This window comes from Heterocephalus glaber, unplaced genomic scaffold, assembly GCF_053883595.1.
Source record: "Heterocephalus glaber isolate CG9 unplaced genomic scaffold, H.glaber_assembly_v1.0 deba00001481, whole genome shotgun sequence".
Taxonomy (NCBI): domain Eukaryota; kingdom Metazoa; phylum Chordata; class Mammalia; order Rodentia; family Bathyergidae; genus Heterocephalus; species Heterocephalus glaber.
This window is the reverse complement of record NW_028258317.1, coordinates 19,827,591-19,851,350: the sequence shown is the minus strand read 5'-3', so window position 1 is coordinate 19,851,350 and position 23,760 is coordinate 19,827,591. Positions and strand designations below refer to the sequence as shown.

The 23,760-nt window shown below is 39.4% G+C and overlaps 1 protein-coding gene and 1 long non-coding RNA gene across 3 annotated transcripts in view; one reads left to right on the top strand and one right to left on the bottom strand.

Annotated features, from left to right (window-relative positions):
- Nucleotides 1–13,980, bottom strand: part of LOC147825862 (uncharacterized) — a 269,968-nt gene extending 255,988 nt beyond the window's left edge. Inside the window, exon 1 of the long non-coding RNA XR_015440035.1 lies at nt 13,941–13,980. This is a non-coding gene — a long non-coding RNA (uncharacterized LOC147825862). The remainder of the gene's footprint in view (nt 1–13,940) is intronic.
- A 5-nt stretch (nt 13,981–13,985) lies between these two features.
- Aco1 (aconitase 1) overlaps nt 13,986–23,760 on the top strand; it is a 65,853-nt gene continuing 56,078 nt past the window's right edge. Inside the window, exon 1 of one of the 2 annotated variants that reach the window (NM_001310240.1) lies at nt 13,986–14,076. The gene's annotated coding sequence lies outside the window, so the exon portion shown is untranslated. The remainder of the gene's footprint in view (nt 14,077–23,760) is intronic. The other variant, XM_087183394.1, reaches the window with a different exon arrangement.

Sequence of the window (23,760 nt, the reverse complement as noted above, 5' to 3'; positions counted from 1 at the left end):
GGCAGAATGTAAATCAGTATAGCTATTATAAAAGTAGTATAAAAGTTCCTCAAATAATTGAACTACCAAGTGATCCAACAATCCTACTACCAGGGGTGTCTCCAAAAAATAGGAAATCAGTAGGTGTGACAGTTAATTGTGGTGTCAACTTGAATGGATTAAGAAACACAAAGCAAGTGTTTAACCAAGCAGAACACAGTTCTTAGTGTGTCTCAATGATTGACTCACAAGCCACAAATCAAAGGAAGATCCACCTTGGATGTGGGTAGCACCAACCAATAGGCTTGTTGATTGGATGGAATAAAAGAGGAGAGAAGAAAGTCTGCCTTTTTTGCTTCTTTGGGGAGCTCTGGTCTTCATCATCACCTGTGGACACTGTTCTCCAGTTCCTTCAGGTTTCCAGCACAGACTTTTCAGCCTTCCTATGCATACCCTTTGGCTTTCCAAAGGACTTGTACTAGACTTATAGTGAGCACTAGGCCTTTGACTTTTGAGTGGATCCTGTCTCGCTAGCATTCAGGTGGCTCTTTTACATTCTTTCTTTCTTGACTGATTAGGCAGCCATTTTGATTCTACTTTGTAAATCTTCTATGTATCATATACATAGGAACAGATTTAAGCATTATCTACAATAACCAAGAATCTTTTAGGTTTATGTCTTGTACTCTGAGTAACTACTTTGAAGAAAATGATACTGTCTCAGTTACAGTTATCACCCCCACAAGCACAGAAGAGGTGAGCAGCATGGGCGCCAGCAGCACCCCACCCCTGCCCCCATTGAAATGAGAAGACACGTAAACGAGTTTCAAAACCAGACTTACAGATCACCTACAGCAACCCCAACAGGAAATGAGATGGAACAATCTGATAGTCAACCACCTGGACTCCCTGAAGTGGCAACAAAAGAGGATCTGGGAAAAATGAAATCAGAAATAATTTCTCAGATAACAGCAAAGATTGTGCCCATAGTCCAATGCATGATTCATAAATCTAGAGAGGACATAGATAAAAAAAATACAGGAGCTCAGGAACATGATGGAATGCCAAAATAGGAAACAAATGGAATCCATGAAACAGATGCAAACAGATTTCCAGGAGATTAAAAATTCCATTCAAAGTCTACACAGCAGAATGAGCCAATGTGAGGATAGAATTTCAGATACAGATGATAAGATTGCAATTAGTGACCAGGAAAAGAAAAATTGCTTCAAAATTGTAAGAGACCACGAGAAATCAATCCAGCTGCTGCTAGGTGTTACAAAGAAGAATAACATAGGACTGATTGGAGTCAATGAAGAAACAGGAGAGAGCACAGATGACATAAAAAAACTGTTCACAGAAGTGATGACAGAAAACTTCCCAAGCAAGGGAAAAGAACTTGACATACATATAAGTGAGGCATATAGGACTCCAAGTAGCTGTGATCCAAAAAAAATCTACCCATAGGCATATAATAGTTAAGATTCCAGAAACCCAAAAGAAGAACAAAATTCTACAAGCAGTTAGAGAAAAGAAACAAATCACATACAAAGGAAGGCCCATCAGAATTACAGCAGACTTATCAATGCAAACCCTCAAGGCAAGAAGAGCTTGGAGTGATATATTTCAAGCCCTAAAAGAAAACAACCTCCAAGATTGATGCACCCTGCAAAATTATCTTTCAAAATTGATAGAGACATAAGATACTTTCATGACAAAGAGCACCTTAGGAACTTCATGAATACCAAACCAGTACTACAAAAAATTTTAGACAATATCTTAGGAAAAGACAATGAGGATCACAAACCCAGGAAGGCCAGCAGAATGAATCCATCAGGCATGACAAGAAATTAAAGGCAAAGGGGGAGAATCTAACAAAAAGAAAAAATCATGACAATAATAAGTCAATATGTATGAGTTATAACCATCAAGGTTAATGGTCTCAACTCACCAATCAAAAGAAACAGACTAGCAGAATGGGTCAAGAAGCAAGATTCAACAATATGCTGCATACAAGAAACACATTTAATTCAAAACGAAACTCCCAGTCTGAAAGTTGAAGGGTGGAAAACAATACTCCGTGTGACAGGAACTCAAAAAAAAAAAAAGCAGGAGTAGCTATCCTCTTTTCAGATCAAGTGGATTTCAAATGAAAATCTGAAACACTCTGGTCCCAGGAATTTCAGAAAAGGGATCGTCAACTTGTATGTACAAATCTATTATGAACATGTGTTTTCATTCCTCTCAAGTAAAAACTTAAAAACAGGACTGTTGGTTCTTACCAGAAATATAATAAATTTCTATATTGTTTTCTAAAATGGTTTTGTCATTTTACATTCACATTAGCAGTATTAGACAGTTCTAACTGGTTCACACCTATGCTGACATTTGTTCTTTTAAAACTTTTAACTTCATCTCCCTAATGAGTGTATAATTCAATCTTGTTATTGTACTGATTAGCATTTTTCTGATTCTAGTGTTGCACACCTTTCCTGGTGCTGTACTGGCTATTTATCATCTTCCTCTGTCTACTTTTTAATTGGGTTGTCTATTAATAAGCTGTAAGAGTTCTTTGTATATTCTAGTCATGGGTTATATGCAGTATAAATATGGGCTGTTTAAGGACTACTTTTCATTTTCTTAACGATGTCATTTAAAGTTCTAAATTTTGATGGAATCTCATTTACCAATTTTTTTCTTTTATGCATCATGTTTTTTATATCCTAGGAAACTCTTGCCTACCCTAAATTCATAAACATTTTCCCTTATAATTTTTTCTTCAAGTTTTACAGTTTTAGTCTTTCACACTTAGCTTCATAGATCCTATCAAGTTATTTTTATGTATGGAAATAAAGGGTTGAGGTTAATTTTTTATATATGGATACCAGGTGTTCCAAGTGCCATTTGCTGAAAACACTATCTTTTCCTCTGCTCTTGAATTGAGTTTATGTTCTATAAAATGGTAATGTTGAATAATCTTTCAAAACTCAGTGACCCATATATGTGTGGTTCTATTTCTAGAGTCTTTCCTTATACCAACACTGCCTTGATTACTGTAGCTTTAAAGGAAGTCTTAAAATTAGGTACTAAATGTCTTCCAACACTGTTTTCATTTCCTTTTCTTTTTACTTTTCTAGGTCCTTTGTACTCCTACATAACTTTTAAATTTCAATATCCAATTCTTCTTTTAGAGCAAGTATACATAGTTCTGAATTTTTATATATACCTTGTGTTTTCTAATCCTGCTAAATTCAAATACAAGTTCTAGGAGATTCTAGAAATCTCCTAGAGATTTCTGAGTATTTTCTCTGTAGATGATCATTTCATCTACATATAAGGATTTTGCTTCTACTTTGCCAATCCTATCCTCAATGTGTCATTTTATTGCCAGACTATTTTGGTTTGGGCCTATGTTTCAAAGTTTAATGGACAGATGAAGAGTAGGCATATCTGCCCTTGTTCTCCACCTTAGGGAGAAAGCATTATATCTTCTCCATTCCTATAAGGCGTTTTCGCTGGAAGTATGGAGTACATGTTTTTGATCTGTTGAGAAGGTTCTGTTCTACTTCTAGTTTCCTGATAGCTTTTACCGTGAATAGCTGTAGAATTTAGTCCAATACTGTTTCTCCAACTAGTGACAGGGTCATAGGGCTTTTTCCTTTCCTCTGTTAAAATAATGACTTTTGGGGGTAGATCCTCCAATGGTGAACCAACACTGCCATCCCTATAATAAAACCACTTTCTACATATTGCCAGATCTGACTTCTAATAGTTTGCTTTGTTAAACAACTTTCTATCTATGTTCATACTTTTTTCTTCTATTATCTTTATCCAGTTTTAGTATTAGCACAATGTTGATTTCCTAAAATGAGGGGAGAAGTGTTCCTTCTTTTTCCTGCTTTAAATGTTTAATATAACTTATCAGTTAAAATGTATATGAGCCTGTTGATGTCATTTAGGTATGTTTTCAAGCTAGGAATATACTTTCTTTAATAGGTGCTATTCAAATTTTATATTTCCTCCAGAGTTAGTTTCATTAATTTGTCTTCCAAGGTACTTCTTAGAAGTTATCAAATTTATTTCAGAAAAAGATTTTTGTAATATGCTTTCTATATCCTTTTAAATTGTGTAAATTCTGTTGTAATGTCTTTTAGATCTTGATACTGTAATTTTAAAAATGTATAATTGATATTGCATAATAGGAAGAAAAGGTCTAAAGGTGTAGGGGAAGTGGGAGGGGTAAGGGAAAGGAAATAAGGAAAAAGAAAAAATATGAGAAAAGAAAAAAATGGAAATAAAGTCTTTGCAAATAGGGAAGGGTGGAGGGGTGAAGGGAGGGCAGGGGAAGGGGAAAAAATAAGAACGAAGATACATCATGTATAGGTACGAGATCCTAATGATGAATGTAACTGTATTTTATGCCTAAAATGTACAAATAAACTTAATGGGAAAAAAAAGAAAAAAAAGCTTTGTTATCATTGCTGAGACAAAATATCCAACAGCCAAAGTTAAAGGAGGAAAGGTTTATTTAGCTCACAGTTTAGAGGTTTCAGTTCATAGTTGGCTGCTCCAACTGCAGGGTGGAATGGCAGAGGGGCAACACAGAGGAGAAAGAGTCATGGCAGGTAGAGGGCAGGAAAACAGTGAAGTAGCAAAGAAGCAGCAAGCAACAAGCAGCAATCCTCTTTCTATCCCTTATATCTTATCCAGACTACCCACCCTTACGGCAGGTAGCACTCACACCCAGGGAAGGACAGCTTTAATCCTAGCACTCCACCATGAATCAATCCCAGCATCACATCCTTGATCCCAGTATCACATACCCTAGATCAAGCCACCTCCAAAAAGCTCACCTATGACCACATGAGGCTTTGAGGGGACATCTAGATACAAACCAAAACAGATACACAGTGTAGTAACTATTGTTATTCTCTTATTATTTGATTGTGAAATTTTGCTTTATTTTTTCATAAAATAAAAAGGTGAAAAAAATAACGAACATATAGAATCAACCTAAGGTTCTAACACACACACACACATATCATATATATCATATATATATATATGTATATATCACTACTTGACTTTTAAAAATGGAAAAAGGGCCGAGTGTGGTGGCATATGCCTGTAATCTCAGCACTCAAGAAGCTGAGGCGGGAGGATCTTCATGAGTTTGTGGCCAGCCTGGACTATGTAGTGAGACCCTATCTCAAAAACTAAACAAATAAACAAAGAAATATTAAAAATGGAAAAAAAATTCCTGTCATTTGTGACAATACATATGGATGAACTTGGGGGATCACTATGTTCAATGAAATAAACCAGGCACGGAAAGACTAATACCACATGATCTCACTTGTATGTAGAATCTAAAGAAGTAAAATTCATAAGATAAGAAAGTAGAATGTTGGTTATCAGAGAGCTGGGGGTAAGCAGAAGATTAGGCAGAAGTTGGTTAAAGAACACAAAATTTCAGTTAGTCAGGAATAATAAATTCAAGAGCTCTACTGTACATCACAGTGACTATTGTTAATAACAGAATATTGCATATTTGAAAATGAGAGAAGGCTTTAAGTATTTGCAACAACAAAAAGTATGTACAGTAATATATACATAAGTAACTTAATTTATCATTCTACAATGTATACATATATCAAAACATCACATTCTATACGATAAATGTATTCACTTGTAAATTTTTCAAAAAGAAACAATAATACTATACTCATGGAGATTGTACCCATGGAGATTATTAAATTATTTCCTCTCAGCTCCAAACCTACCTTTTCATGCCCTGATTTTTTTTTCAAATCACCTTCCTCCTTTGTCAAATGGCTTTGAATTAGGCTCTGACAATATGGGCAAAGAAACAAACAAGCAAAAACTATCCACCAAAAAGGCATTATTTCTACACAAAGCAATGCAATCACAATGAACACTCTTAGTGCCTGGATTATGGTCTCTAAACACCATTTCCTATTAAAAGAAACCAGGGAGAAATGGAAAATTCTAGTTCTGGAGCATACAATGTACAAAATGAGTGAGGAAACTTGTTATGTGGGAAAACAAGAGTTATCAAGGACAATTCAGTTTATAAAAAGGAGCCAGGAGCCATCTTAAAAGAGTTCTACTGACTAAAGATAAGTTTTAGTAAAATGCAACTTTTAATAAAAAAAGTATAAATTTAAAACAAAATTGTCTAGATCCATAGTTCATCATATTTCTAAGAAATAAAAACCTCATTAGTCTCTGTGGAGAATGGCAGAGACCCAACTAATTATTCTGAAGACTAATAATAAACAAATACAGGAGATGGGGGTAAAATCAAGTATTTATCTTGCTTTTCTTAGAAGAATTAGACATAAGGGGAACCAAATAACTAATGAAGAAAATATTTTCAATTATGGACAAACAAAAAACAAAAACACCCACCTACACATAAAAACCCATTAGGGTTTGAGCTTTTACTCTACTTCCAAACTGACAAAGCCTGCTACAGTTTTATGGACAGGGGTGGGCTGCACACAACTCCTGGGTCATAGGGGTCTTATTATTGTATTTCATGATATAGAAATCAACATAAGCAACATGCAGTTCTCCCTTCCCCAAGTCCCATAAGAGTGATGTGGAGAGCCCTAGAAGGGCACAGCACAAACAATGAACTTGTGTCACAGCCGGGAAATACTGGGCAGATGTCTTACTTAGCATGGCAAACAGAAATGTGTTGATGTGATTAAGCCAAGGATCTTGAGATGGGAAGATTGAGGATAACCTTATTGAAATAGGCCCAATATAATCTCAGGAGTCCTTACAAGAGGGTAGGAGTCAGAGAAAGTATGACAACGCGGAGTCAGAGAGGATGTACTGCTGGCTTTGAAGACAGTGAAAGGGGCCACAGGCCAAGGAATGCCTGTGGTCTCTAGAAGTTGGAAAAGGCAAGGAATGGATTCCCCTGGGCACTCCAGAAGGAAAGCAGTCTTACTAACACCTTGATGCTAGCCCAGCTGGAGCCCATTTCAGATTTCTAATCTCCATAACTGTAAAATAATAAATTTGTGTTGTATCCAACTAGTAAACATATTTAGTAATTGTTATACTTATAATAAAAAACTAATACAGGGAAAAGGAATTCTTAAAAGTTTGCAGGGACTCATTCTGTCTCCTTCCCTGGCCTGTACAGGCCCTTGTAGGGGAACTCAGCAAGCAGTGCCCTGCACCAGATGACTGTCGTCTTCGGGATACTGGACCATATCATGAGGACTCAAAAAGTCTTTGAACACCAACCAGAAAAACATCAGAAAATTCAAGCTAGGGAAAACCGAAGTCCATAAAGAATATAAAAGTAGCCAGAGAAAAAGAGTTTATCTGCAGAGAAAGATTTAGGCTAGCAATGAACTTCTCAACAAAAGATATGGAATAGTCAGAACACATGGATTTTTTTAATGCTAAAAGAAAATAACTGCTATCCTAGGTATCCAGCACTGGAAAAAAAAGAATCACTGAGAAAGAAAGACATTTTTTGCCAAATAAAACCTGAGAAAAACTGTCACCAACTGACTCACACTAGAGAAATATTAAGAAGTATTATTAATGAAATAGGATAAAATAATCCCAGAAGGAAAGCTGGACATATAGGGAAAAAGAACAACAAAAATGGTAAGTGTATGCTTAAATATAAAGAAATATTAAGTACATAAAACAATATAATGCCTTGAAGAGCATCTATGTGTATAAAATTTAAGATAACAATGACATAAAAGGAGAGCAAAAGTATTAGAATATTGTAAGAACATGGTATTATTCAGGAAAGAGTTAAAGTAAAAATTAACATGTCAACATTGAATGCTGTAATATCTTGAGTAAACATTAAAATAATATCAAAAGAGATCTGGGAAAATAACAATAACAATAAATCCTCAGGGCCTCCAGAGTAGGAACTAATTAAATCATAGCCATGTTTTAATCCATCATTGGAAGTTTCTCCAAAGCCAGTTTTTTCACTGAATAAGTTTCTGCTCTGTACATTAGCTTTGAGCACATTCGGTGAATATGAAATTAAGGAACTGGGCCAGGTATGGGAACACGGGCCTGCAATCCCAACACTGGGAGGCTGAGACAGTAGGGTCACAAGTTTGAGCCTAGCCTGGGATGTAGCACATTGTGAAGGCCCTGGGTTTAATCCCCAGTGCCACAAGAGAGAAAGAGATGTAGGGGGAAGAACATGAGAGAGAGAGAGGAGAAGTGGAGGAGAGGGGGCAGACAGAGAGAGAAAAAAATATATTTACTCTTAATGCTAACCACCCTCTCAGCTTTTCATGGTTGATGATGTATTTACTACATATTCACATTCTATCAGCAGAGGGCAGTAGCTGAACATCCTTTTGTTTATTTAGTCTTCGTACTTTCAGTGATGAACTTGGAAGAGACAAAGATGTAGCTTTCTGAATAGGAGGAGGGTAAGAAAGTTAGGAGTTCCAGTTAAAAAAAAAAACAAAACGAAAATAACACTTAAACTGACATATGAAAATGAGACAGTGAGACAGGAGAGAAGGCCCTAATTCTCCCCGAGGGGTCCACAGCCACCCCCAAAGACCTTGCAGCTAGCCACAGCTATATTAGATGCCCCGCAGCCACTTGAAATGTTTACTTTAGCTGCAGCAAGTTTTGGAAGAAGTCCTACCCCAGCTGACTGCCGCTGCCCCGCAGCTCTCTAGATGACTCCACCCCTCTGCCGCCTTCCTCGGTGAGATCCCAAAGGAGCTCCTCCCTCCCCAGAACCAAACAGTAAGTCTGGCACTGCACACGCAGGAGCCTGCCTTTTTTCCAATCTGAGCAGTCTCCTCACACTCTTAGCAGGTCAGTCTGTACATTGTTCCCCCTTATTCTGCAGCATAAATTCTAACAAAGCCTATTTTGGAAAGCATATTTTCGCCTATTCATGATTCCTAGCTCAAGTAAAGCATGCTTTAAAAAATTTAAAAATGCTTGAAAAAATTAAATCAGTAGCAGCAGCCTTAGAACATGACATTATATTTTATGTGTCCAAATACATTTAATGGATCAATCCTGCAGAGTTTCCTCTCCATTTTGGAAAAAAAATATTCAAAAAGTATACAGCAAACTATGTGAAACATGGGACCAAACACCTAGGAATTATGCTCCAATCTTGAAATTCACACCCAAGTTGTCCCTGATTTTCCCCTTCACCTCCAGAATAAGGATTCTCCTTCCTTGGGGGGGTCCTAAATTACAGGGTTGCATCAGGGATCTCTGCACTACAATCAGGGAGAACATGCTCTGAAATTAAGTAAATAATGAGATAGGACTATATGGTGATTGAAGCTCAATCCCAATATATTTAAGTCCCTCCTTTTTTCTATAAAACACAAATAATTTCATTTATAACTTTAGGGTATCTGACTCTTGTGTTGCATGACTGTTAAGAGCATGATCTCTGGGGTAAGACCAGCCTTCATTCAAACTCCAGGATCCCCACACAGCAGTCGGTGAGCTGAGGCAAGTGACATAACTACTCTGAACCTTAGTTTCCTTATCTATGAAGTGGCAACAATATCACCAACCTCAAATGGCTGTTGTGAAGATTAAATGGAACATTTAATAACACCTGGCTTTTATTAGCTATATTGAGGGAAATAGTCCTTAACTGTACAATCATCTGGCTAGAGGATTCTGAGTAGGCAGCTCAGGGATTCAGGTGTTTGTGTGGTAAAAAAAAAAAAAAAAAAAAAAAAAAAAAAGCCAGAAAATGTAGTATATGGCAGAGCAGAAAGTTGGATATTTATAGAAAGCAAAGACGACACACTTTCTGAGCCCTGCCTTTCTCCTTATTATAAATACAGCTTTTTGCTTTTTAGAGGAATAGAAAATAAATATTTCAAACTTGGATAAAAAAGATACACACCTAGTAAATAACTTCGGTATTTGAGAGTCCCTTCAAAAATTCTAGAGGACCACTTTATACTTCATTCATTGACAAATAAATGTCTTTCTTGTGGTTTATCAAAGACTACCCTGAACGGCAAGTAGGTTAACAAAGACAAAGATCAAGTAACAGAAAGAAACTGTGAGTCAAATTCAACAAACCCATATAAGCACCTACCACATGGCAGGTTCCATGTTGAGACGATTAGCAAATGGACATGGTCCCCGACCCTCATGAAGAATGTACTTGTAAGTAGTGGTCCCAGGTCTGTGGATATGCTACAGCAGAACTAGTAGTAAAAATCTAAATTTCTCAGAATAAAGCACAGATTCTACCACTGACCTAATGAATTTCAGGAGGTAAGGGATACAGGAGACTATAGATATAGATATAGATATAGATATATAGATATATATACTTTTTTTTTTTTTGGTACCGGGGATCGAACTCGTGTCCTTGCACTTGCACAGCAGGCGGCAGAATCACTGAGCTAAATCCCCAGCCCAAGAGACTATATTTTTAAATATGCGTCCTCTGGTGATTCTGAGAAATACTTAGTGTTTCAGCCTCTAAGAATGCAACAGGTGTGTTTTCAATCCATTCTGAGGCCTGAGAAACATTGTCTCCTCTCTCTCTCTCTCTCTCTCTCTCTCTCTCTCTCATTTCTCTTGGTCTTTTAGACAGGATCTCACCATATAGTTCAGGCTGGCCTTGAATTCACTATGTAACCCAGGCTGGCCTCGAACTCCTAGTAATCCTCCTGCCTTAAGCCTCCTGAATACTGGGATTACAACCATGTGCCACCATGCCCAACCTCATCTGTCTTTCTCTTATACCATTTCCTATTAAGTAATATGTGTATGAAAGTACTCTATAAATTTCAAAGCATGACATAGAGTCTGGTGAGTATGATTCTTAGAATCTTTCAATAAACTGAGAAAGTCCAATTTATACAAGTACAGCCATGTGCTACATAATGATTTTTAGGTCAACAACAGATGGCATATACAACAACAGTTCACAGATTATGCTCCTTGCTGATGTAGCCATCTTAGTTGGTGCAAGCATACTCTATGATGCACAATGATATCACCTTAATGACATTTTTCAGACTGTATTCTCAATATCGAACATCAGTGATTATAATTAAAGTCAGTGTGGAATACAATGAGGCACTTCACAGAACTTAACAGGTCTCTGACTGAATCTTCTTTGTTCTTTTAGTAGCAGAAGCTTCTGGAATGTAAGTAATCCTGCTAGAACAGTGCTATTACCTCATCTGATGGCCCTACAGCCTCTCGCTGGAGAAGCAGAGCTGTTCTGCCTGAATAGTGATCATACATGGATGTCTTCCTCCCAGAATATCCATTAAGTATATTCACTCTGCTAGTACTAGCAAAAGGCTCTGGTAACATGACAAAAATATTCATTAAGCAGAACCTGTGTGAGCATAGAAATATGAGTCTAAACCTCTTGAGTATTTAGCTTTCTTGATAGAATATGAGATCCAAACTGAAGATGTAGGGTTAAGCACGAGGAAGGAACTGGTTAGGCAGTAGGGGACAGACAGATGGCTAGGTAAGATACTACATAAAAGCCCACTTAGTTGAAACAAATGACAGATGCCTTTGGAACATCCAGGTACTAATGCTACAGATGGTTGGAAACAAAGAGTGTGGAAATCAGAAGTTCTGTAAGACCAATGATGGAGACATAATGGGCTCTATCCAAAAGTGGCAGTCAGAAAGTTGTCATGGTGTTATGGTTTGCATTTGAAATGTCTCCCAAAAATCATATGCTAAAGGCTTGTTTGCTAGCCGATGGGCTTTTAGGGAAGGGATCAGATCATGAGGGCTCCTCTAACCTCATCAGTGGAGTAATGGAGTAACCCATTGATGAGACCACAACGTGATGGCACTATTAGGAGGTGGGGCCTGATGCGAGTATATCATGGATGTGCTGCGGCCTATATCTGGTTCCCTGTTCCTTTCTCTCTGGCTCTTTTCCACTCTTTTTGCTTCTACACTGCCACAAGATGAGCAGCTTTGCTCCACAGCCCCTTCTGCCACGCTGTTCTGCCTCACCTCAGGGCCCACAGCAATGAAACCAGCCAACCATGGCCTGAAACCATGAGCCAAAATAAAGTATCTCCTCCTTCAAGTTATTTTTCTCAGGTATTTGGCCACAGTGATGGAAAGGTGATTAACAGAAAGTAAGAAAATAGATGAAGAACAACGCAACAGTGCAACATGTAAAAACAAGGGGAGAAAAAGTGCAGTGAAAGAACCCAAAAAAGGGATCAAAGAGAAAAGTAAGTCACAAAAGCAGAGGACCAGAAAGCTAAAAAGGTGAAAATTTCAAAGATTAATCACCAGTGTCAAGCACAACTAGGCAGTAGCAAGGATAAGAACACAGGGAAGGTGGGCATGGTGGTGTGGTGGGACACACCCATCATCCCAGCACTCTGGAGACTGAGGCAGGAGGATACCTCAAAGTCTGAGGCCAGCCTGGCTACACAGTGAGTTCAAGGCCAGCCTGAACTACAGAGTGAGACCCTGTCACATACAAAAGTGCATGCACACACACACAGTGTCATGGTTTCTTGATCAGCATGTTACTGGTGATATATGTGAAAGAGCAACAGAATGGAGAGATGTGGGAACCATGTGGTTTTGGCCACTGTGTGCAGTAATCTCAATTCTCTATGTAGTTCTGATTTAATTATTCTTGGTCAAGAATGACCAGTTAGATGTATGTTGTCCTTGAATATGTGAGGGGCAAATAAAAGTTTAGCTGGACATGTTCTCTTCCTATTCCTCAGCCTTCTACACACCCTCACCTCTATACCCTCCTCAAGCCCCAAGGAGATGCTAGTATTATTATTTTTCAGGGTTTGTGATGAACCTCTAGCATAAGTGGACATTCAAAGACAGAAATTTTGTTCAATGAACATGAGTGGAAGGGATTTAAGAAGTGGGTGGAAAGAAAATCTCTCCTCCCCGTTTCAAAACTAAATAAAACCAAGGGTTGCTGTACTGTGTACAGTGTAGCATGATGGGAGAAGGGCTAGCTGTATAGAAATCATACATGCTGAGGATTGAACCCCAGCTCTGACACTACCATACCTGCAAAGTCTCCCCTTCTTAGGTGGCTGGAAGAGTCTAGCTGCATAAAGATCCAACCACAGGGCTCTTCGCCTACTAGGGGCAATAAATGGTAGCAGTGGGCACTGCTGTTAGTACTAGCTGCTGGTCTTCTCACAAGTCACTTGATGAGATAAAAAACTACAATTACTCAAGATAGAAAATTACTGTGACTTTCGTCACTATTACCTTTCATCTAGAAAGATCTACCCACTTCTTTGAACTCACATTTACCCGAGAGGGCACACCACCAATCAACACTAAAAGGTCTGGAGAACGCCCAGGCCATTTCTCTGACTTTAGATCAGTGAACAGCATGCATTATAGACTGTTATAACAGGCTTAAAACATTTTTGCACATACAAATTTTGCATTCGTAAGCAAAGAAACAGCTCGATCGCAGCATGGCCACTTGGCATGCTTTTGCACAAAGAATTAGAGACGGTGCAGATGAAAGGTGACAGACACAGTGGAAAGGGAGCAAGAATGTGGGGAGGGCGAGGTGACCACTCACACTAGGGCAGCCGGATAACGAAGCCTTTGCAGTTATAGGCAAAACATTTAAAACTGGGAGGGGAAAAAAGCTGCATCCCCCCCCAGCCCTCACGCTGCATGCTAGCACAAGCTGGGCAGTCACATCCGACTTCCAAACTAGAGCGCCGGTCATCCTAGCCTCAGGCCCTGGGCGGGCAGAAGAGGACCCAAGGGGAGGTGTCCGCCACTCCCAGCCTGAGTCCTCCCAACCGCCCCTCCCGCTGGGGCCAAAGTGTCTCCTGCCGGATGGGGACCGATAAGGGCCCCTGCCGGAGGCCCCGCCCCTCCTGCTGCAGCTCACCCGGCCCGCGCCCGACTCGCGCCAGCCCGCCCCTGCTCACCCGGCGTCCGGCGACCTGGGGCAGTGTGGGGAGGAGCGCGGAGGCGGAGGCGGAGGGGAGGAAGGCGGGCTCGACGGCCGCGCGCGCGCGCCCTGCTGCTCGTCCCGGTCGCCAGCGCTCCACCGTGCACATTGCCGTGAGTACAGATTCGGCCCGACCGACGTCTGCGGGCGGGGCGGCGGCCGCCCTGTTCCGTCCGTCCAGCCAGTGCCGGCCTATTCAGTGGCCCGGGGGTGACGGGGCGACTCGGGGGAGGCCGAGGGGACGAACTCCTGCGAGTGACCTCTCCGCCCGACGCCCCGCTGATGTCGCGGCAGGGCCCAGAAATGGCTGACTGGCCTCTGTGCGCCTGGGCTGCGCGTGTTGCGGGGCATCCTGGCCGAGCCCGTGCGGCCGCGCGAGGCGTCCTCGCCCGAGTGTGTGCGGGCCGCTCTCGGGAACTCAGGCTGGGCTGGCGGGTAGAGAGGGACCGGCGCCCAGGCCGTGCTGGCAGAGCAAGGAATCCCCTTGAAGGAGACAGAGGGGATGGGGAGAGACCCCTCAGTGGAAGGATTGGGCGCAGAGCCCACCTTGATTTATTTAAAAAAAAAAATCCGAGGACATTGGGCTGTCTTTCCAGGTTTCTGCCGGGAAAGAACTACACATCATTCTTCTGGCCCCACACATCACCCTCTTCCCAAGTTTTTAAACTGTCCACGGGCTCAGTACCCCTTTAACTCTGTGTATGTGGATTATCTATTGATATTTGCCATGTATAATAAAACACATTTTTACTATATTTAATAATTCTTTTAAAATAAGAATAGACCAATACTTTAACATTTTAAATGAAAAAACCCGGTATTTCCCATATCAGAAAGTTATTGAGAGTAGATAGTGTACATTTCTGCAAATCTCTTTAATGTCAGGCTTAGTGGAAGACTGTTGCAATCACATGTCACATAGCTTCTGGGGAACGCCACAGTATATCATGAAGGTGTGAGAATAAAAAGACAAAATAACCCAGGAGTATTCTGAGAGTGATTTGCCCTTAGATACCCAGGCATTCTCTGCACTTGTTGTCCACACTTGTTGAACTGCTGGGATGGGAAGTGCTTTTTGGGCTTAATTCACTTGTTCTGTTTCTTGTTTGTGATTCTGCCTCAAAATGGGAACGCACACGACCCCGTGTCTTGAATAATGTTAACGTCCGGAGCTGGGGACCAAGCTTGACCTTGCTTTGGAAACCAAATACTAGGTTCCCACATTTGATGATGAATCTTTCTGGACATCTGAAAATTTAGCAGCGTTCACAGGTGGCTTTGGTTGTTTCTATAGCTGCAAAGGTGACCTGTCTACATCGAGAGTACAGTAGCGATATGGCAAACAGGATCTGCGGGTTCAGAGAAATGCCTATGGGGAGACCATGCCAAGTGTGTAGGGGGTTGGTGTAAGACGTGCCAAGTAGTTAAGTTATTTCCAAAGTAACAGGAGGCACGCTTTTGATTCCTTACCACATGCTGTCTTCTGTTGCTGTTACCCCATTGCTAGCCTTGAGTTCATTGGAATATACTTCCCAGTCTTGGAGTACTTTCTCTTCCATTTTCAGAGGTGTGTCACTTCCTCAGCCCCTGCTGGCCAGCATCTTGATGTGTGGTGGTGGGATTCTTCTCTGGATTCTTCCCCTGGCTTTGTGCTCCGTCACCACAAGTTCAAGATAGAAATTATGCCAAAGAGCCTGTCATGCTCTGGAGCAAACTGGACACCCTAGCTGATGGGTTAGAAACAAGCTGTGCCTTGAGGATGCTGCGCACACTATTGCATACTACAAGTGGAAGAAGGGGAGGGCATGTAGACTCCAAACACCTGTTAGTGTTCTTTGTAGAAGACTCTCCTTTGGTGGTGGAGTCTCCATCATCCCTTCAGTAGATATTTGTTGACGACCTACAAGTATTTATTACAGGCCCAATTCTGTACTGGACACCGGGAAAGTAGTGCATGCAGAAGACGCTGTCCCTGTCTTTTGGAGCTTACGGTCTAATAGCTTAGGTAACTCGTGATTAATTGAGACAATCCAATGTCACATTATTTACCTGAAGCATGGTCCTGTGTGAAAAACAATATTGCCTACCTCAAGTGTGCTTCAAAAACATGTTCTCATGAAACCAGAGTCTCAAACTGTAAAGATGATTTTTTTAAAATTCTTCCTTTTATGGAGCTAGTAACTCTCTGTGAGGCAGCCAGACTCTCTGTACAGGGAAATTACTTTCAGCCTGATACCAGTCTCTAGGCCAGCCTTGGGAAAAATACTTGATCTCTCTGGGCCTTAGTGTGTTTGACTTTTTTTTTTTTTTTAGTACCGGAGATTGAACTTGGGACCTTGCACTTGCGAGGCAGGCGATGGAACCACTGAGCTAAATCCCCAGCTAACATGTACTATTTTTAAAAAAGGAAGATGTGGTTGTTTATCTGATAAGAATGCTGCTGACATCCCCTCTCCCAATAAAACAAATTACTTTGTCATATTTCTGAACTAGTATATTTTAGTATGATACTAGTATATATTCAAAATATTGAGAACAAGACCTCACAACTCAAAGCATTAAACAGTATTAATGTTTGATTTAAACTCCTGTCCAATGCTAGAGGTACTAGATCAAAGTCTCCTTTAATTGGCATTTGGCAGTCCCTACACACTGGTGTTACAAAATGTTATTGCACATTTTTAAACTAAAAAGCATATTATATGGGAGTATTTCCCCATGGCCCTCTGTTTCTGAGGAGAGAGTATGTACATGTATGTAGGTGTAGCCATTTACTTGGGCAAAGGCAGTGGATTTGCTAAAACCTGAAGTAGTTTTCTCCTGGTGGTGGGGTACAGTTGATATTTAGATTTTCTGTGGTTTTTTTCCCATTAGGTTTATTGGCACATTTTAGGTATAAAATACAGTTACATTCATCATTGGGATCTTGTACCATTACATGAGTCTCTTGGTTCTTATTTTTTTTCCCCTTCCCTGGCCCTCCCATCACCCCCTCCACCCTTCCCTATTTGCAAAGAATTTGTTTCCATTTTTTTCCTTTTCTCATATTTTTCTTTTCCCTTCTTTCCTTTCCCCTACCCCTCCCACCTCCCCTGCTCCTTTAGACCTTTTCTTCCTATTACACAATATTAATTATACATTTTTAAAATTAAAATATCAAGATCTATGAGACATTACCACAGATTTTACAGAATTTAAAAGGATATAGAAAGCATATAACAAAAATCTTTTTTGAAATAAATTTGATAACTTCTAAGAAGTACATTGGAAGACAAATTAATGAAACTAACTCTGGAGGAAATATAAAATTTGAATAACACCTATTAAAGAAAGTATATTCCTAGCTTGAAAACCTACCTGTATGACAACAGGAGGCTCATATACATTTTAACTGATAAATTATATCAGACATTTAAAGCAGAAAAAAGAAGGAACACTTCTCCCCTCATTTTAGGAAATCAATGTTGTGCTAATACTAAAACTGGATAAAGATAATAGAAGAAAAAAGTATGAACATAGATAGAAATTTGTTTAACAAAGCAAGCTATTAGAAGTCAGATCTGGCAATATGTAGAAAGTGGTTTTAAGGATGGCAGTGTTGGTTCAGCATTGGAAGATCTACCCCCAAAAGTCATCATTTTAACAGAAGAAAGGAAAAAGCCCTATGATCCTGTCAGTAGTTGGAGAAAAAGTATTGGACTAAATTCTACAGCTGTTTACGGTAAAAGCTATCAGGAGACTAGAAGTAGAACAGAACCTTCTCAACAGATCAAAGACATGTACTCCATACTTCCAGCCAAAATGCCTTATAGGAGTGGAGAAGATACAATGCTTCTTCCCTAAGGTGGGGAATAAGGGCAGATATGTGTACTATTCATCTGCCCATTAAACTTTGAAACAGGCCCAAACCAAAATAGTCTGCCAATAAAGTGACACATTGAGGATAGGATTGGCAAGGTAGAAGCAAAATCTTTATATGTAGATGAAATGATCATCTACAGAGAAAATACTCAGAAATCTCCAGGAGCCCCTAGAACTTGTATTTGAATTTAGTAGGATTAGAAAACACAAGGTATATATAAAAATTCAGGTCTGTGTATACTTGCTCTAAATGAAGAATTGATATTGAAGTTTAAAAGTTATGTAGAAGTACAAAGGACCTAGAAAAGTAAAAAGAAAAAGAAAAAAAAACAATGTTGAAAGACATTTAGTACCTAATTTTAAGACTTCCTCTAAAGCTACGTAATCAAGGCAGTGTTGGTGTAAGGAAAGATGTATAGATCATTGGAATAAAACAGAGAATCTAGAAATAGAACCACACATATATGGTCCACTGAGTTTTGAAAGATTACTTAACATTACCATTTTATAGAACATAGACTCAATTCAAGAGCAGAGAAAAAGATAATGTTTTCAGCAAATGACACTAGAACACCTGGTATCCGTATATAAAAAATTAACCTCAACCCTTTGTTTCCATACATAAAAATAACTTGAAAGGATCTATGAACCTAAGTATGAAAGAGTAAAACTATAAAACTTGAAGAAGAAATTATAAGGGAAAATGTGAATTTAAGGTAGGCAAGAGTTGCCAAGGATATAAAAAACATGATGTATAAAAGAAAAAAATTGGTAAATGAGATTCCATCAAAATTTAGAACTTTAAATGACATCATTAAGAAAATGAAAAGTAGTCCTTAAACAGCCAGTATTTATAATGGATATAACCTATGACCAGAATATATAAAGAACTCTTACACCTCATTAATTGACAACCCAATTAAAAAGTAGACATAAGAAGATGATAAATAGCCAGTAACACACAAGGAAAGGTGTGCAACACTAGAATCAGAAAAATACTAATCAGTACAATAACAAGATTGAATTATACACTCATTAGGGAGATGAAGTTAAGTTTTAAAAGAACAAATGTCAGCTTAGGTGTCAACCAGTTAGAACTGTCTAATACTGCTAATGTGAATGTAAAATGACAAAACCATTTTAGAAAACAATATAGAAATTTCTTGTATTACTGTTAAGAAACAACAGTCCTGTTTTTAAGTTTTTACTTGAGAGGAATGAAAACACATGTTCATGATAGATTTGTACATACAAGTTGACTATCCCTTATCTGAAATTCTTGGGACCAGAAGTGTTTCAGATTTTCGTTTGAACTCCACTTGACCTGTAAGGAGGATAACTACTACTTTTTTTTCTTGAGTTCCTGTTACATGGTGTATTGTTTTCCACCCTTTAACTTTCAGACTATGAGTTTCTTTTTGAATTAAATGTGTTTCTTGTATGCAGCATATTGTTGGATCTTGCTTCTTGACCCATTCTGCCAGTCTGTTTCTTTTGATTGATGAATTCAGACCATTAACCTTGATGGTTATAACTGGTACATATTGACTTATCATTGTCATGACTTTTTCTTTTTGTTGGATTCTCCCCCTTTGCCTTTAATTTCTTGTCGCACTCAACACATTCATTCTGCTGGGCTTCCTGGGGTTGTGATCCTCGTTGTCTTTTCCTAGGATATTGTCTAAAATGTTTTTGAGTGCTGGTTTGGTATTCATGAAGTTCCTAAGGTGCTCTTTGTTATGAAAGTATCTTATTTCTCCCTCAATTTTGAAAGATAATTCTGCAGGGTACATCAATCTGGGTTGGAGACTGTTTTCTTTTAGGGCTTGAAATATATCACTCCAAGCTCTTCTTGCCTTGAGGGTTTGCATTGAGAAGTCTGCTGTGATTCTGATGGGCTTTCCTTTGAATGTGATTTATTTCTTTTCTCTCACTGCTTGTAGAACTTTGTTCTTCTGTTGGGTTTCTGGAATCTTAACAATTATATGCCTATGGGTAGATTTTTTTTATCTAGGCTAGTTGGAGCCCTGTATGCCTTACTTATCTGTATCTTAAGTTCTTTTCCTCTGCTTGGGAAGTTTTCTGCCATCACTTCTGTGAAGAGTTTTTTTATGTCATCTGCACTCTCTCCTGTTTCTTCATTGACTCTAGTCAGTCTTATGTTATTCTTCTTTGCATCACCTAGCAGCTGCTGGATTGATTTCTCATGTTCCCTTACAATTTTAAAGCAATTTTTCTTTTCCTGGTCGCTAATTGCAATCTTATCTTCTATATTTGTCATTCTATCCTCACATTGGCTCATTCTGCTGCATAGACTTTCAGGGGAATTTTTAATCTCCTAGAAATCTGTTTGCATCTGTTTTATGGATTCCATTTGTTTCCTTTGTTGGGATTCCATCGTGTTCCTCAGCTCCTCTCCAGATTTATTAATCATGACTTGCACTAGGAGCACAATCTCTGCTGTTATCTGAGAAATTATTTCTGATATCCTTTTTTCCAGATCCTCTTTTGTTGGCAGTTTGGGGAGTCCAGGTGGTTGAGTATCAGATTGTTCCATCTCATTTCCCTTTGGGGTTTCTGTAGGTGATCTGGAAGTCTAGTTTTAAGACTTGTTTACATGTCTTCTCATTTCGAAGTCGCGGGACAGGGGGGCAGCTGCTGGCATCTGCTCACCTCCTGTGTGCTGGCGGGGGTGGTATGGCGGCCTGGAAGCCTCCTCTTGTGCACTGGGAGCGACTCACTTCCTGTGTGCTGGCAGGAGTGGTATGGCAGGCTGAAAGCCTCCTCTTATGCACTGGTAGCAGCTCACCTCCTGTGTGCTGGCAGGTGTGGCACGACAACCTGGAAGCTGCCTCTTGTGTGCTGGGAGCAGCTCACCTCCTCTGTCCTGGTGGAGGTGGTACAGTGGTCTGGAAGCCTCCTCTTGTGCACTGGGAGCAGCTTACTTCCTGTGTGCTGGGGAGGGTGGTACAGTGGCCCAGAAGCCTCCTCTTGTGCCAATTTTTAGATTTTCTTCAACTTTCCTGAAGTATTTGTTTTCTAGGATGAACAAATATAAAATTTGATATGTGTAAAATTGACCCCTATTATATGTATTATTTTTACACATTATACATTCAGAACACAGTTGGGCTCCATTTTTCTTAGACTGGCTTACCACAACCCTGGCTAGTATTAGAGCCCTACTTCCTTTTCTCCCAGGAAGAAATGGAAAAACAAGTGAGGAGAGTGAATCATGGGGAACTGAAAATGGACACAGTGACCCTAGAGTCACATTGTGCTGTGTCAACTTCCCCTGTGGAGTCTGTTCCAGCCCTCTCCCTACACTTGACCCAGAGAATAGAAAGTTCTGCATAGATGTAGTACTGCCACCTCAAAAGCCATCAGCTGACCATCTCCCTAGGTTGGTCAGTCTTCATTTCTTTTCTTAATATATTTTTAATGGGAAATTTTGGACATACAAGTAAGTGGAGAGTACAAACCCTCAGCTACTACAATTACAAATATTGGCAATTGACCAATCTTATTTTCACTTGTACCTTTCCTCTACCTCACTTCTTTTTCCCTCTGCCAGGAGTGTTCATCTTCATTTTTAACTATAAATTAACAAAAAACTATTCCAGTGTTTTGTCTTCTTAGTGGAGACCACGTACAGATTGTCATAGCAAAAATCTTTAAACTATTGTGGGGTGTGACAGCACATGCCTGTAATCCCAGCCCTCTGGGAAGCCAACAAGACCCTTTCTCATGGGCATCATGGCACAAGCCTGTAGTCCCAATACTCCAGAGGCTGAGGAAGGAGGATTGCTGGAAGTTTGAGGCCAGCCTGAGCTACATAGTGAGTTCAAGGCCAGCCTGAACTACACAGGCAGATCAGGCTGAAAATGTAGGTCAGTGTGAGGGCCCTAGGTTTAGTGCCCAGTACTGTAAACTGTTCTGCCTTAACTTCAGCCAAATGGAATTTCTGAATGGCCGGTCCTTGACCACTTGCTTATTATCTTAATTCTCTTCTGCATTTGTTTCTTTCTGCCTGAGTCTAACTCCATCTTTCCTTTTCCCAGTTCCCCAGTCTTCCTCAAATCACACTTGTCCTATTATTTTCCTTGACCTTTATTATGACCCTTATCTTATTAAGTAATTGTGTGCTTATCTTAGTCTTTTGTTCAGTTATAATCTTTATATAAAAGGAGGGTCTTCCTGTGCTTAGTGATGCTTAATGCAAAGAAGATACTCCAGAAATAAATGCTACATCAATTTGAATTGATCAAGATCATTGGAGAAAAATTTTGAATATGAGAGAAATTCATCACGTTAACATTTTTCAGATGCCACCTAGGACCAAGAACATTTTCTCACTTGCAGGAATTTTTAAAGATTTTTAAAGAATTGTGATGAAAAGAATCTTTAATTTGAGCCATTATAAAAAGGTAGCTTTTTAAAATGAAATATTTTATTCACATATAAATCTGGAACTTCAGGTCTTTTCTTATGTTAGAACCCACCCACCCTGAAAAACTAAATAGTATCGGGTCACTTTTACTGGATAAAAGTGATTCTTGACTATATCTTAAATATTGATTATTTTTAAATGTAGATTTCAATGTTCAGTAAAAAAAAAATAACCTACATTTAGAGCCCACCAAGCTCCTTCAAGGAAGTCTCATGAATTCCAGCAGCTTCCCAGGGTGGAGTTCCCAGTGTACACTGTACTTCACATGTTGCTTCATTTAACTGTCCCAGCAGTCTGGGCAGAGCAGTACAGACACTCATAGTTACTTTAAACTAAGATTTAGCAAGCCAGAGGGAATCTTGTCTGTAGCAGAAAGTGGTAGAGTCAGATTTTAAGTACAGGTTAGAAATGAAAAGGATATGGGATTGATGTTGCAAACATGAAAAAACGAGTCTATTTTGCTAAGCAGTATATGTCTTTGGAACTCAGAACAGGTTCTTGTAGCCTGTGATGCCTTACAACTAATGGTATCACACTCTCTCTGCCATTTGTTTCTCAGATTCCTGACTTTCTGCTTTAGTGTTTGTGGTCAGGAGTTAATCTGCTTGTGAAGAAGTAGCAGATTCTGTCTGTATGAGTGTCATTGTAGTTCTCTCTTGGGTCTCTCTTGACCTAAGTAACACTCTGAGCAAGTGCATCTTTGGATAGTATGACTTGCTTTGAGCCATTGCTCCAACAGAGGGTTTGGAGCACTTAATTGTTCACTATGCTCATCATCCTTTCTGTGACCATTATTCTAGAATTACAAAGCAATGAATAAGTTAAGACATAGTTCATGAAGAAGGTGTATCATTCTAAGATAAACTGCCGTACATAATTCATCATGTTTGAACTTTTGATTAAAAGGAGGAGCACTGAATAGGCTATTGCTGAGAATTTGCTGTGTGCAAGAGCTGTGTTAGGGTAGACTTCCGAAAGTACAATTCATATCAAGGTGGGATCAAGACGGCCTTGCATTTAAAAATGTTAGGTTTTATAAAACCTGTATTTGCCCAGATAAGAAATCAGTCACCTTCTAAATTCTGGTGAAGCTTTTATTATTAACCCATCCTTTCAAACTTATCATACAAGTTTTGCCCAAATCAGGAAGATTTTTAAGGAGCTTGTGGCTGACTATATGGTCCTAAGTACCTTAGAATTTGAAGATTATTGTAAAGTGATTTTTAGTTTTAAAAATCCATTTAGTTATTTTGGATCTTTGTATGGAAAATGGTATCATTTGTGCTGCCTGTAGGGAGGCTGCATGGTGGGTATAAAAGAATTGGCTATGGCATCAGGAGGCCTGAGTTTTACTCCCAACTTTGTCAGTTATCAGCCATGAGCCCTTAGCAAGTGACCTAACTCCTCTGATGTTGTTTTCTCACCTGTAAAATAGCATAGTGGCACCTTCAACATAGAGCTACTAAGAGACTGTATTGGCCCCATG